An 11,972-nucleotide genomic window follows, 5' to 3' on the forward strand; every position below is an offset into this window, starting at 1 on the left:
CTAAGACAATGCTGCTAAACATCTGACAAGCCACAGAATAACCCCCACAACAAAAGGCAACAGAGCATCCATTGTGCCAAGGCTGAGAAACTGCCTTAAAGAAAAGTTATAGACTGGGTGTGGTGATGCGCACCTATAATCACAGCACTCAGGAGGCTGAAAACAGGAGGATCACTATGAGTCCAGTCTGTGGAGTAAGACCCTATAGACCCTGTACTGAAATACATTTAAAAACAAGAAATGTTATTATATATGGCAAACATACACTAATTTTTAAATAAGAAATTACAACTAGACAACTAGAGTAGGAATGCCAGAACACATCATAATTTAAAAGAAATAAAAATTAATAGTTTGGGAGGCAACCTGCTCAGATACCCTTCTCTCCCCTAATTCAGACAGAAGCTTTCTTTCTCCCCCAATAAATATATTTTGCTCTTAAAAACAAAATTAGTAGTTTTAATTCTTCTTGCTATGTTAAGAAAAATATTAATAAATAAAAAAGAAAATTATTGAAATGATCAAGATACGTTATAAATATATGTACTAATTCCCCAGAACAAATGGAACTATGATGAATTCCAAACATGTACTAATTAAATAAAAGTTACTCAAACAGTGGCAATAAAAGATTCTGTACCAGGTAAGGCAAAAGAAAATACTTTGAGACAGTGCAAGTTGGTGGCATCCTTCAGCAATCGCTCATGGAGGCCTGCTGCAACTCACAGCACAATGACTCAGTCTAGAACCTACCAGTGTTCCTTTTTAGCCTTTGACTCACCTTAGAGGGCTCGGGCCCCACTCTCCTGCAGGGTCCTCCCAGCCACTAACAACAGCACGGCACAGCTGCCTAGAGGCCGTTGTTCCTCTGAAATAGGGTGACATGTTTCTCCGAGCCCCTCATGTTAGGACACAGGACAAGCACCTGCCTCTAGCACCAGCCTATTATCAGGCTATTTGTCTCAGTTTCTATTTTTCTAAGTGTGAGTCCATTCACATTAAAGACATCTGTGTCACAGAAAATATCATGATGTGCTTCCATTATATAAACAAAAAAAAATACAATATTACAATAGCCTTAACAGATTTTGTCCTAAAACTGAAAAATGATGTATTCTGCAAAATTGAGGGCCGCAAGTCATTTCTTGACCCTGAGATGACCACATTTACACTTCAAACCTGTGGCAAAACCCTACAGCACCACTTGATGTTTACATGAAAATGGACTTCAAAGACGGCACTGTGGGCCTGCCCGTTCTGTGCACACAGATCTCCAGCCGCGTGTGATTATACCTCTGATTACCTATGGCTATTGTCACAACAGTTCCATCCAAAGCTTTTTTAGAATTTAATAATTGTCTTTTGTTGATCAGAATAATAGTGCAGCAGACCCGTGGCACGCATGAAGCCGCAAGCCATAATACCCGCAAGTAAGTGGCCAGGATAACTGAAAAACGGACTAAATCCACTGGACTTTTGTAATGAAATAAACTATGACTAGAAGAATAAGATATCATCAATGGCTGGATGTGTATTGTTGCTTTGAGGCTTTTCCCAGCGACTGCCACCATCAGATCAGGGTAGACACTAAGTCCCACTACTTTAAATAATTATTGGATTATTTTTTCTCATTATTTATCATTCAGACTGCTCTGAACACCACCCCACTTGATGTTATAATTAGTTCTCTGCTAAACCTTTTGCAAAATAAATGGCTCTGCTTTTGTAGTAATAGAGGTATAGAAATGGGCTACTGAAAGCAGGGAAAACAATTCGGTCTCCCTTTCATTTGTCTGAACATGAAGTCCTGTGTGCACACTGGCCATGGATTTAGTAAATCATAGCTTTCAAATGTATTTGGAAATTATCAAATTGATAATACATAAAATCATAAAGCATTACCACCAAACACGTTGAATTTGAGTCCCACTTAAGGATTCAGTTAATAAGTAGCACAAATGATAATTGAGATAAGCATATAAGAGCAAATAAACCTACCCCTCTTTTTGTTATAAAGAACAAATTTACTCTTGAGAGAACTATTTTTGAAAAAGAAATAAAGGAAGCAAGAAACAAGTAAAACAATGAAGTCATTATTCATCCATGCTATTGCTCAAAACATTAACACTGGGAAGACTATGGAATATTTGTTATCAGCTTATTTTACAGGGATGAACCTAAATGTTAGAGAAATTAAGAAATTTTATTGCATTTGTACAGCTAGTCAGGAGCAGAAACTTGCTTCTGAATACTTGAGAAAAAATGAGTTAGACTTCTGGTGAATTGACATTACAGAACTTTGAACAGTTCAATGAGAAATATCACAAAAGCATGAAAAATAAACTCAAATTCGGTAAGTGTTCTCACTACTTCAAGGTCTTCTTTTCTGGTCTTAACATTCCATTCATCCAGCTGCCCCATTCTGATGCTGGCATTTTTTTTTTCTATTTTAAAGCAATCTCAATGGTTTTGCATGGCCATTAATCCAAGACAATGGATTAATTTCTTAACTTGACTTTCAAAGGTTCCATCTGGCCCTGACCCACCCCTGCTCACTTACAGGCAACTCCTCCTCATGAAATCCTGGGCTAAATCCAGAATACTCCACATATATTTTGATCTGAACATTTTTCTCAATCAATATCACCTACTTAGAAGGCTTGGTCTTCATCTCTCTGCCTGTCAGCAATAAGCAATGTATAGGGCATATGTATTCATGTATTGTGGATATTAAAATGATGGTCTGGACTGATTAGTAGGTAGAATGGTAGTTAGGAAAAATATTAATATTTATTTTCTATCAGAAAAAAAATATTTGATCCAGGCACGGTGGCACACACATGTAATCCCAGTACTTTGGCAGCTGAGGCAGAAGGATCATTGAGAATTCGAGACCAGCCTGGCCTAAAAAAGTGAGCTCAAGGCTAGCCTACACTGCATCATAAGACACTGTCTCAAAAAGACAAAAAAAATATGTTTATTGTATATGAATCATACCAATAAATAGCACTTTCTATAACATTATTGACTATGTAATAAATATGATTTTAAGGCACAAAAGTTGTATAGGCAAAAAGCCATTTCCTTTATACCAAAATTAAAGTAGCTCAGCCCTCAAGTCCTCATTCGTACCTCAAAAGAGAAAAAAAGATACTGACCAATTTAAAATAACTCATAGTGCCACATGCCCGTAATCCCAGCGTCCTGGCAGGCAGACACGGGAGGATTACAAATTTCACCCCAGTCTAAGCAATTGAGTACTTTAGTAAGATCTTGCCTCCAACTAAAAAATAGCAAAAATGGGCTGAGGATGTAGCTCAGTGTGAAAGCCCTGTGTTCAATCCGCAGAGAGGCTTCCAATTCCCACTCAGCCTCCTACGTGTTCCCGCCCTCCCACCCAGCCCGAACCGCCACTCCCGCCCCTTTCCTTGCCTCTGTGCCAGCTGGGTTGTGAGCAGCCTGCACGTGGAACCACCACCTAAAGATTCACAGGAGGGGCACCTGCTTCTGCTTTTCGGTGAATGTGTGTGCACCCCCCAAATTCATGTGTTTAAATTCTACCCCCCATGGTGATACTAGGAGGTGGGGTCTTCAAGAGACGACATGAGGGTAGAACCCTTCTTCACACCTTTCGTTGCTTCTTTCTCACTGGAATCTGGGCAGACTAACTCCAGGAGGCCCACGCAGCAACCTACACAAACATGCAAGCTGCCAAGAAACCCCGACTCTGCCTAAAGTGTTGAATTGGTATCATAGTAGGACTTGTCACTCAGAGAAGACCTGTAGATTTTCAGAGGAATATCAAAATTTTCTCCATGCTGTCTGATCCATTTTCATGAGAACTCATCTAAAAAATGAAGGTTAACAGCTTATCTGCTGATACCTGGATCCCTACGATAAAATGTTTTCTATCTTGTGAAAATTCCTTCCTGGAAAAAAGAAAACATAAATAAATAGCAAATAAAAACCAGGATGGAATCATTATCCCATAAGGTTATTATTTTTTTTTTTTTAATTTACTGAGGCTACCTTGAAGTCAAAAGACTGGGCTAAGACGTCAGCTGTTTCATGCAAGATACTAGCTTTGGGGAGTGCTGCTCACTCTGGGGAGTCCGGTTCTTTATCTGCAAAATAGAGACCTGTGCCTCCTCCTTAGGGTACGGGAATTAAATAAACGTCCGTGAGATACCTTCCCAAGCCCCCAACATAAGGATTCAGTGATTGTCTGGTTATGTTTTTCTCTTAGTTCCTACAAGAGGTTTTTAATTAATAAAACAATATACAGCCAAAATTAGTATTCACATCACACACCGCTTTGTCCTCCGCACGCGTCCCCTTTGCTTTGCCACGCGCCGGTTCCTCCCTGCGCTAATTAGGTCGCATCAAATGCACCGTAATTGGCCGCGGCACTGGTACAGGTTTACATTTTCACACACATAACTGAAAATAAATTAATAACCAGCAATTTGGCCAATCATGGTCAATTAATTTGTCAACATAATATTTGATATATATATAACTTCCGTTCAAAAATAAAAACTATTAAAATGTCCATTATCAAACAACTAGAAAGTTCTGTGAGAACATATGGCTTCTCTTATAAAAAGGGAACTAGAGAGAAAATGTTTGTGTGCCATTGCGAAATTATCAAAACGTATGTTTTATCTCCCCTAAAAAAATCCTATACATTCTGAAGAAAAAATTGTTTGTTATGTATTTTGATTGAAATTATTTCTAATGCATTTTCCAATTAATAAAAGGAAAGTTTGAAAAAAGGCTTAAAGGACAAGTATTAAAATAAAAACATTTGAGCAAACAGCACTGACATAATATTTAATTACACAATCCAGTAAAAACAAAGTATTCAAAAATTTAATAGAAAAAATAAACAAAGAACATACAGAGATAATCAACATAAGCAAATACAGAGTTTGCTTTAAAACATAACAAAAACTGCCGTAACTAGCCAGTTAGTCACCAAAGAATTATAAATTAAACCTAGAAGATGTAATTCTAATATATTAAAAATAATTGTATTTAAATGTTTTGAGAGTGTGGTGACGCTGACTGCCTCATACACTATTGCTGCAAATAGAAATCAGTACAACTGTTTCCAAAATGGATTCGGCAATAATTATAATCACTTCAAATGTTTATATAATCTTTGGTGTTAGGATGCCACATTTGAGACTGTATCCTAACAAAATAATACCAAAAAAGGAAAGGTCTTTTCACATTTAAATGAGACACCCATCATTTTTCAAAATAAGAAAAAATTAAAAAGAACTTGAATCTTGAACAGTGGGAAAATGCATATAATCCAACCATCTGTTGCTTTACTATCTCCGTAGCACCTGCAATGTGAGGCGTAAGGTTGGCTCAGAGGTCCATGCCGGTAATCCCAGTCCCCCGGAGTGCTGACTCAGGAGGGTCTCAGGTTTGAGACCAGCCTGGGCAATTTAGAACAATCCAGCCTCAGAATTAAATTCAAAAAAGAAAAGGTCTAAAGATGTAGATCGGTGATAGAGCACTTACCAAGCCCGCACGAAAACCTGGGTTCAACTCCCAGTATTAAACGGGACGTAACCTAGAAAGACAATGACCCATAAAGGTTTGATAAGAAAAGCAAAATTCAAAAGTATATATTTACTTTCATTACCACCCAATTCATAATATATATGTATATTAAGAAAATTATATAATACAGAAAATAAGATTAGGCTACAAATTAGTACATATGGGATTTTAATTCTGATTATATTTCATACGTGTACTATGCATTATTTGAACATTCATTTTCCAAACTAACTATAATAGATTATTTTGAAATGAAAAGCATAATAAATTATTTTTAAAGTATGAATAGGGAAAAATACAAAGAAATAACCTCAAAATATACCCAGTATCAATGGTTACTTTAATGTGCTGGGATTCTATGTTAGTATTTTAGGTTTATTAAAATATAAGTCAACTTACGGTGATGTTAAATCCCAGCAACAGATGCAGATCTTAGTCCACCAAGTCCCAAGAGAAGCCAAGGGCCCCTCCAGCTCTGGCCCACCCAAGCCGTGGCAGATTTGGTGGGTGGCCCAGAAAAAGGGCTAATCGCTTCACTCCATTTCTCTGCTGTGTCAAGCAGAGCTGTCTTCTTCATCTCTAGATCCTTAAAGTACTTATCTTCCTGTCTGTATTCTACTGCTAAGTAGGATTCATGTTTCTATTTTATTCTTTTTAATTTTTTTTTTCTGTATTTTAGAGGAGGGGCTACAGGGTGTTCAGGGTCTCACTGCTAGATGGGACTCATAGTGATTCTACTGTTTACAGCCTCCCAAGAGCTGGAAATACAGGTGCATGCCACCATGCCCAGTCTCAATCACCGTCTCAGTGAGCCCCGGGGGCGGGGCCAGCACAGCAGGCCCGGGGATCAAACTCCCAGCCCCTGTGCCTGCTTGCAGGCACTTTAATCCACTGAGCTATTTGGCCGGCCCGTGTTTCCATTAAATAAATAATCTTAAGAACAAGCAGCAAAAGGATCACGTTTCGAAATAAATTAATGGTAGCCTGGTTAAAACTCAAGAATATTCGTTAGACTTCTAAAAATGCCCAGCACCCACACAGGTAAAATCCACATTATCAGCACTCAGCCAAAAATTGCCAGATGTGTGAGTAGGAAGAAAGTCAACTGAAACCAGCTGAGAGCTAAACAGATGCTAGACTTTGCAGCCAAGAACATGACATTAAAAACTCGACTCCATCTGAGGTCAACCTCATGATAGTGAGACCTGTGTGGTGACATGGGACACCCCCGCCCCAGCTTAGTGCCCTGAAGTCACCATCCTGAAAACTTTGTGCATATTTAAAGGAATATGCATTGTCATTTTTAACTTGGCTTAGCACATTGCATAGTAGATTCTGTATGTTCAGAAATATTTAGATACATATCTGAACTTCAAGGAATGAAAACTGATGTGTGAGATTTAAAAATACATTGGATGGGAATAATAAAAGTTCAGGTTTATAAAAGATTAGAGAAGTTATAGACAGCAATAAAACAACTCTGAATAAACACAGATTGAAAAAAGTAATATTTAAATGAACAGGATAGCTAGACATGGTGCCACACGCCTATAATTCCTGCGCTCAGAAGGCTGATGCAAGAGGATTACCGAGAATTTGAGGCCAGCCTGGCCTACAAAGTGAGTTCAAGTCCAGCCTGAATGTCACAGTGAAGCTGTCTCATAAAGGATAAATAAATAAATGAATAAATAAACAGGGTATCAGTGGGCAATGCAGCAATCATTATAATACTAATTTCTGGGCAATTAAAGTCTCAAAGTAAAGAGCATGTATTTATTTTCCAAGTCTAATGGCAGAATATTTTTAAAATTTAATGAAAATAATATTCCAATAGACCCCAGAAGGGAAACAAACTCTAACTATAAAAACATAAGGAAAACTACGATGAGGATATATAGTAATCCTAAAGCAGGTCCAGGGGCCAAGGGTTCGATCCCCAGGCCTGCTGTACCAGCCCTGCCCCCGGAGTGCTCTGAGATGGCAGTAGAGACTGGGCATGGTGGCACATGCCTGTAGTCCCAGCTCTTGGGAGGCTATAAACAGGTAGGATCACTAGGAATCAGATGTAGTGGTGAGAGTCTGAACACCCTGTAGACCCTTCCCTAAAAATACGAAAATACATAAGTGGATACATAGTAATCAAATTGCTCAAAACCAGGGGGAAAATAGTCAGATCTGGTGACTCACAACTGTAATTTCAATGCTTCAGAGGAACATAAATTCAAGCCCTCCTGAGCAATTAAGCAAGACTTGCCTCAAAAGATAAAAAAAAAAAAAAAAAAGACCTGGGGAGACAGTTCAGTATGAAGGACTTGGACTCAGTCCCTGAGACAGCAAAGAAAAAAGGGAAAAGAGGAAAGAAGAACCAAAGGAAATTAAAAGTCAACTGAAATGAAGGAGATATGATATACAAGGAAACAAACAAAAAAAAGGAATGATAGGTTTCTTGTCAGAAAAAAAAAAAAAAGTACCACCAAGAAGATAATGGAGAAACATATTTAAGGAACTGAAAGAATAAAAGCTGTTAACAGAATTTTCCCAGTAAAAATATTTTTCTTCTTTTCTTTTTTTTTATTTTTTAGGTAAGGGTCTACAGGGTATTGAGGCTCTCACTGCTAGATAGCACTCGTAGTGATCCGCCTGTTTACAGCTTCCCAAGAGCTGAGATTACAGGGACATGCTACCATGCCCAGTCTAATATTTTCAAAAATGAAGAAAAAAATAAAAGACTTTTTCAGAAATTCTAACCTAAAGAAATTTACCATGAACAGACCCACCTCACAAACAATATTAAAGTCCTTCAGAAAGAAGGAAAATGACCCCAGATGGAAAAATAGGCTTATACAAAGTAATGGCGAGCAGGACAAACAGCAACTGCATGGGTAAGTATGTATGATTCTGTTGCCATGATTCAGATGTGCTTTACAAGATCATTGCTTGTTCAAACAAAAACAGTAACAATATATTCCAGTGTTTTCTTACTTTTGTAGAAATAAGATATGTGAAAACAACAGCACAAAACTTGGAAAATGAGAAATGGACACATACTATCATAATATTCTTGTGCTACATGTGACACAACATAATATCACTTCAAGGTTGACTGGGATAAGAATATATATATATATATATTTGTAATAAATCCTAAAGCAATCACTAAGATAGCAACAAAGAATGATAGCTAAGAAGCCAACAAATGAGAGGAAACTAAATTATAAAATATTCATTAAATCCAAAAGAAACTGCTCCAAACACACACACACACACACACACACACACACACACACAAAATGAAACAAACACCTAGGGCAGGAATGATTTGGGGAGAACTGTTTCCTTTTCAATTTTATTGAAGAGTTTGAGGAATGTAGGGATTATATCTTCTGTAAATTCCTTGTAGAATTAGGTTGTGAATCCATCAGGACCTGGACTTTTCTTTGTCAGCAGGGTTTTTATTACATTTCTAATTTCATTGGCTGTTATTGGGTTATTGAGAGTTGTTACATCTTCTTGATTCAGTTTTGCTAATTTGTACCTTTCTAGAAATCTGTCCATTTCATCTGTGTCTTCTGTTCTGTGAGTGCAAAAATTCTCAAAGTAGCTATTGATAATCTTCTGAATTTCCACTGTGTCTGTGCTGATTACACCCTTTTCATTCCTTATTGTTTGTGTTTGAATTTTTTCTTTCCTGTTTTTGATGAGGTTCGCTAGGGGCTTATCAATTTTATTTAGTCTTTCAAAGAACCAGCTTTTTGATTCATAATTCTTTGAAATGTTTTCTTCATCTCAATTGAATTAATTTCTGCTCTCAACTTTACAATTTCTTCCCGTCTTTGTGCTCTGGGTTTGGTTTGCTCTTCCTTTTCTAGTTGCTGGAGGTGCAACATTAGGGTGTTTATTTGTTCCCATTCTGTTTTCCTAATGTGTGAGTTCACAGCTATGAATTTCCCTCTGAGAACTGCTTTCATCGCATCCCATGAATTCTGATAAGTTGTGCTTGAATTTTCATTGAATTGTAGATATTGTTGAATTTCTTGTTTAATTTCATCTGTGACCCACTGATGGCTGAGTACGGTGTTGTTTAATGTCCATGTATTTAGAGGGTTTTTTTCTGGTTTCTTTTGTCATTTATTTCCAGTTTCATTGCACTGTGGTCAGATAATATGCATGGGATAATTTCTGTTTTCTTGCATATACTTAAGCATGACCTATGGACCAGTATGTGGTCTATTTTAGAAAATGACCCATGTGCAGGTGAGAAAAAATGTGTATTAGGCTGTGTTTGGGTGGAACACTCTGTATATGTCCACCAAGTCCATTTGTTCCATGCTCTGGCTCAGGTCTGCTACTTATTTGCTAATTTTTTGTCTGGTTGACCTATCTTTTTGAGATAAGAGGGTGTTAAGGTCTCCTGTTAAGATTGTGGTATTGGATATTAGATTTTTCATGTCCATTAAGATTTGTCTTATGTAGTTGGGTGCTCCTGTGTTTGGTGCATAGATATTTATGAGTGTTACCTCTTCCTCTTGAATTTTTCCCCTAACCAGTATATAGTAGCCTTCTTTATTTCCTTTGATCATTCTTGATTTGAAGTTGAGACTCTGTGAAAAGAGGATGGCTATCCCTGCTTTTTTCTAAGGTGCTGGGGCATGCAGTATTGTTTTCCATCCTTTGACTTTCAGCCTATGAGTTTCTTTATGAGTTAAGTGTGTTTCTTGTATACAGCATATTGTTGGATTTTGTTTCCTAATCCACTGTGTCAATCTATTTCTCTTAATTGGTGAATTGAGTCCATTTACATTGATGGTTATAATTGAGATGTGTTGATTTACGATTGACATGTCATTTACCTGTTGTCGTTTACTCCTTTTTCTCCTGTGTTTAATTGCTTGCCCTATTTAGTTGGTTCCATCTGATCTCATTCATGGAGTTCTGATCATTTTGGTCCCTCTCTAGAACATCTTTCAGTAGTTTGTGTAGGGTTAGCTTTGTAGTCGTGAAATTTTTTAGCTGTTCTTTGTCTTGGAAGTATTTCACTTCTCCATCAAACTTGAAAGAGAGTTTTGCAGGGTATAGTAGTCTGGTCTGGAATTTGTTTTCATAGAGGATTTGAAGTACTCTGCTCCATGCTCTTCTTGCCTTCATGGTTTGTGAAGAGAAGTCGGCCGTAATTCTGATGGGTTTTTCTTTGACAGGCAGGGATGCCAACCACTATACTAATGAGGAGCTGTTGGGTTTTCCTTTGAATGTGATCTGCTTCTTTTCTCTAGCAGCTTTCAGTATATTGTTCTTGTGCTGGATTTTTAGGATCTTGACTATTATATGTCTTGGTGTGTTTTCAATTGGGTTAAAGTTATTTGGCATTCTGCATGCTTCAGTTACCTGAATGTCAGATTGTTTCCTCATATTTGGGAAGCTTTCTGCTGTTATTTCTGCCCATATTCTTTTTATATCATATGTATTGGCTCCATCTTTCTCATTGATGTCTATTATTCTCACATTGTTCATCTTTGCATCTCCTTCAGGTGATGGATTATTTTTTTCCTGCATCCTTGTTGTTTTTAAGAGATCCTTTCTTACCTTTTCACTAGCTGCAGCAGCATTTTCAAGATTTGAAACTCTTTCTTCACTTTCACTCAAATGGCTTTGCAGGCTTGTGATTGAGATTTTAAGTTCCTCTATATCTCTTTGACTTTGCTTCATGCGATCTATTTTTTTTTCCTGTATTGCTCATTCAAGGAATCTGTCATTTTTCTAATCTCTATTTTTTATCAATGTCTTCTTTAGAGGTAGTTATTAATTCTTTCACTGCAGAGGTTTTTTTCAGATTGGTTTTCCTCCCTATGTTTCTGTATTTGATTCTTTACTTCAGTTGTTATGAATTCAGAGATTTCGTTTTTTATTTCAGAAATTAATTCTGCCCTGAGTTCTGCTATACCTTTCTGCAGTTGTTTCTTTACTTCCAATGCTATTAATTCATACATTTCATCTGAGCTAGTGTCTCTGCACTTGTTCTGGGTGGGCACTGGGGTTCCCTCATATGTTTCTGTATTTGATTCTTTACTTCACATGCTATGAATTCAGAGATTTCTTTTCTTATTTCAGGAATTAATTCTGCTGAGTTCCTCTATACCTTTCTGCTGTTGTTTCTTTACTTCCGATGCTGTTAATTCATTCATTTCAGCTGAGCTAGTGTCCTCTGTGCTTGTTCTCAGTGGGCTCAAGGCCTGAGATTGCATTTTACTCCTTGTCTTTGTAATTTCATACAGCACTGACCTCTGATCTTTGGTGTAGAGCTTTGGTGCACTTATAACCTTAGTACCTACTGCAATTCAGGTACAGATCTATGAAGTTTGAGTTTATCCAGTTATGCCTGGCCTGGGTCTAGCTTTGTG

The 11,972-nt window shown here is 37.4% G+C and overlaps 1 pseudogene; it reads right to left on the reverse strand.

The window, feature by feature from the left end:
• Nucleotides 1-3,575: 3,575 nt before the first annotated feature.
• LOC105740944 overlaps nucleotides 3,576-11,972 on the reverse strand; it is a 45,032-nt pseudogene continuing 36,635 nt past the window's right edge.

This window comes from Octodon degus, unplaced genomic scaffold, assembly GCF_000260255.1.
Source record: "Octodon degus isolate 3935 unplaced genomic scaffold, OctDeg1.0 scaffold00244, whole genome shotgun sequence".
Taxonomy (NCBI): Eukaryota; Metazoa; Chordata; class Mammalia; order Rodentia; family Octodontidae; genus Octodon; species Octodon degus.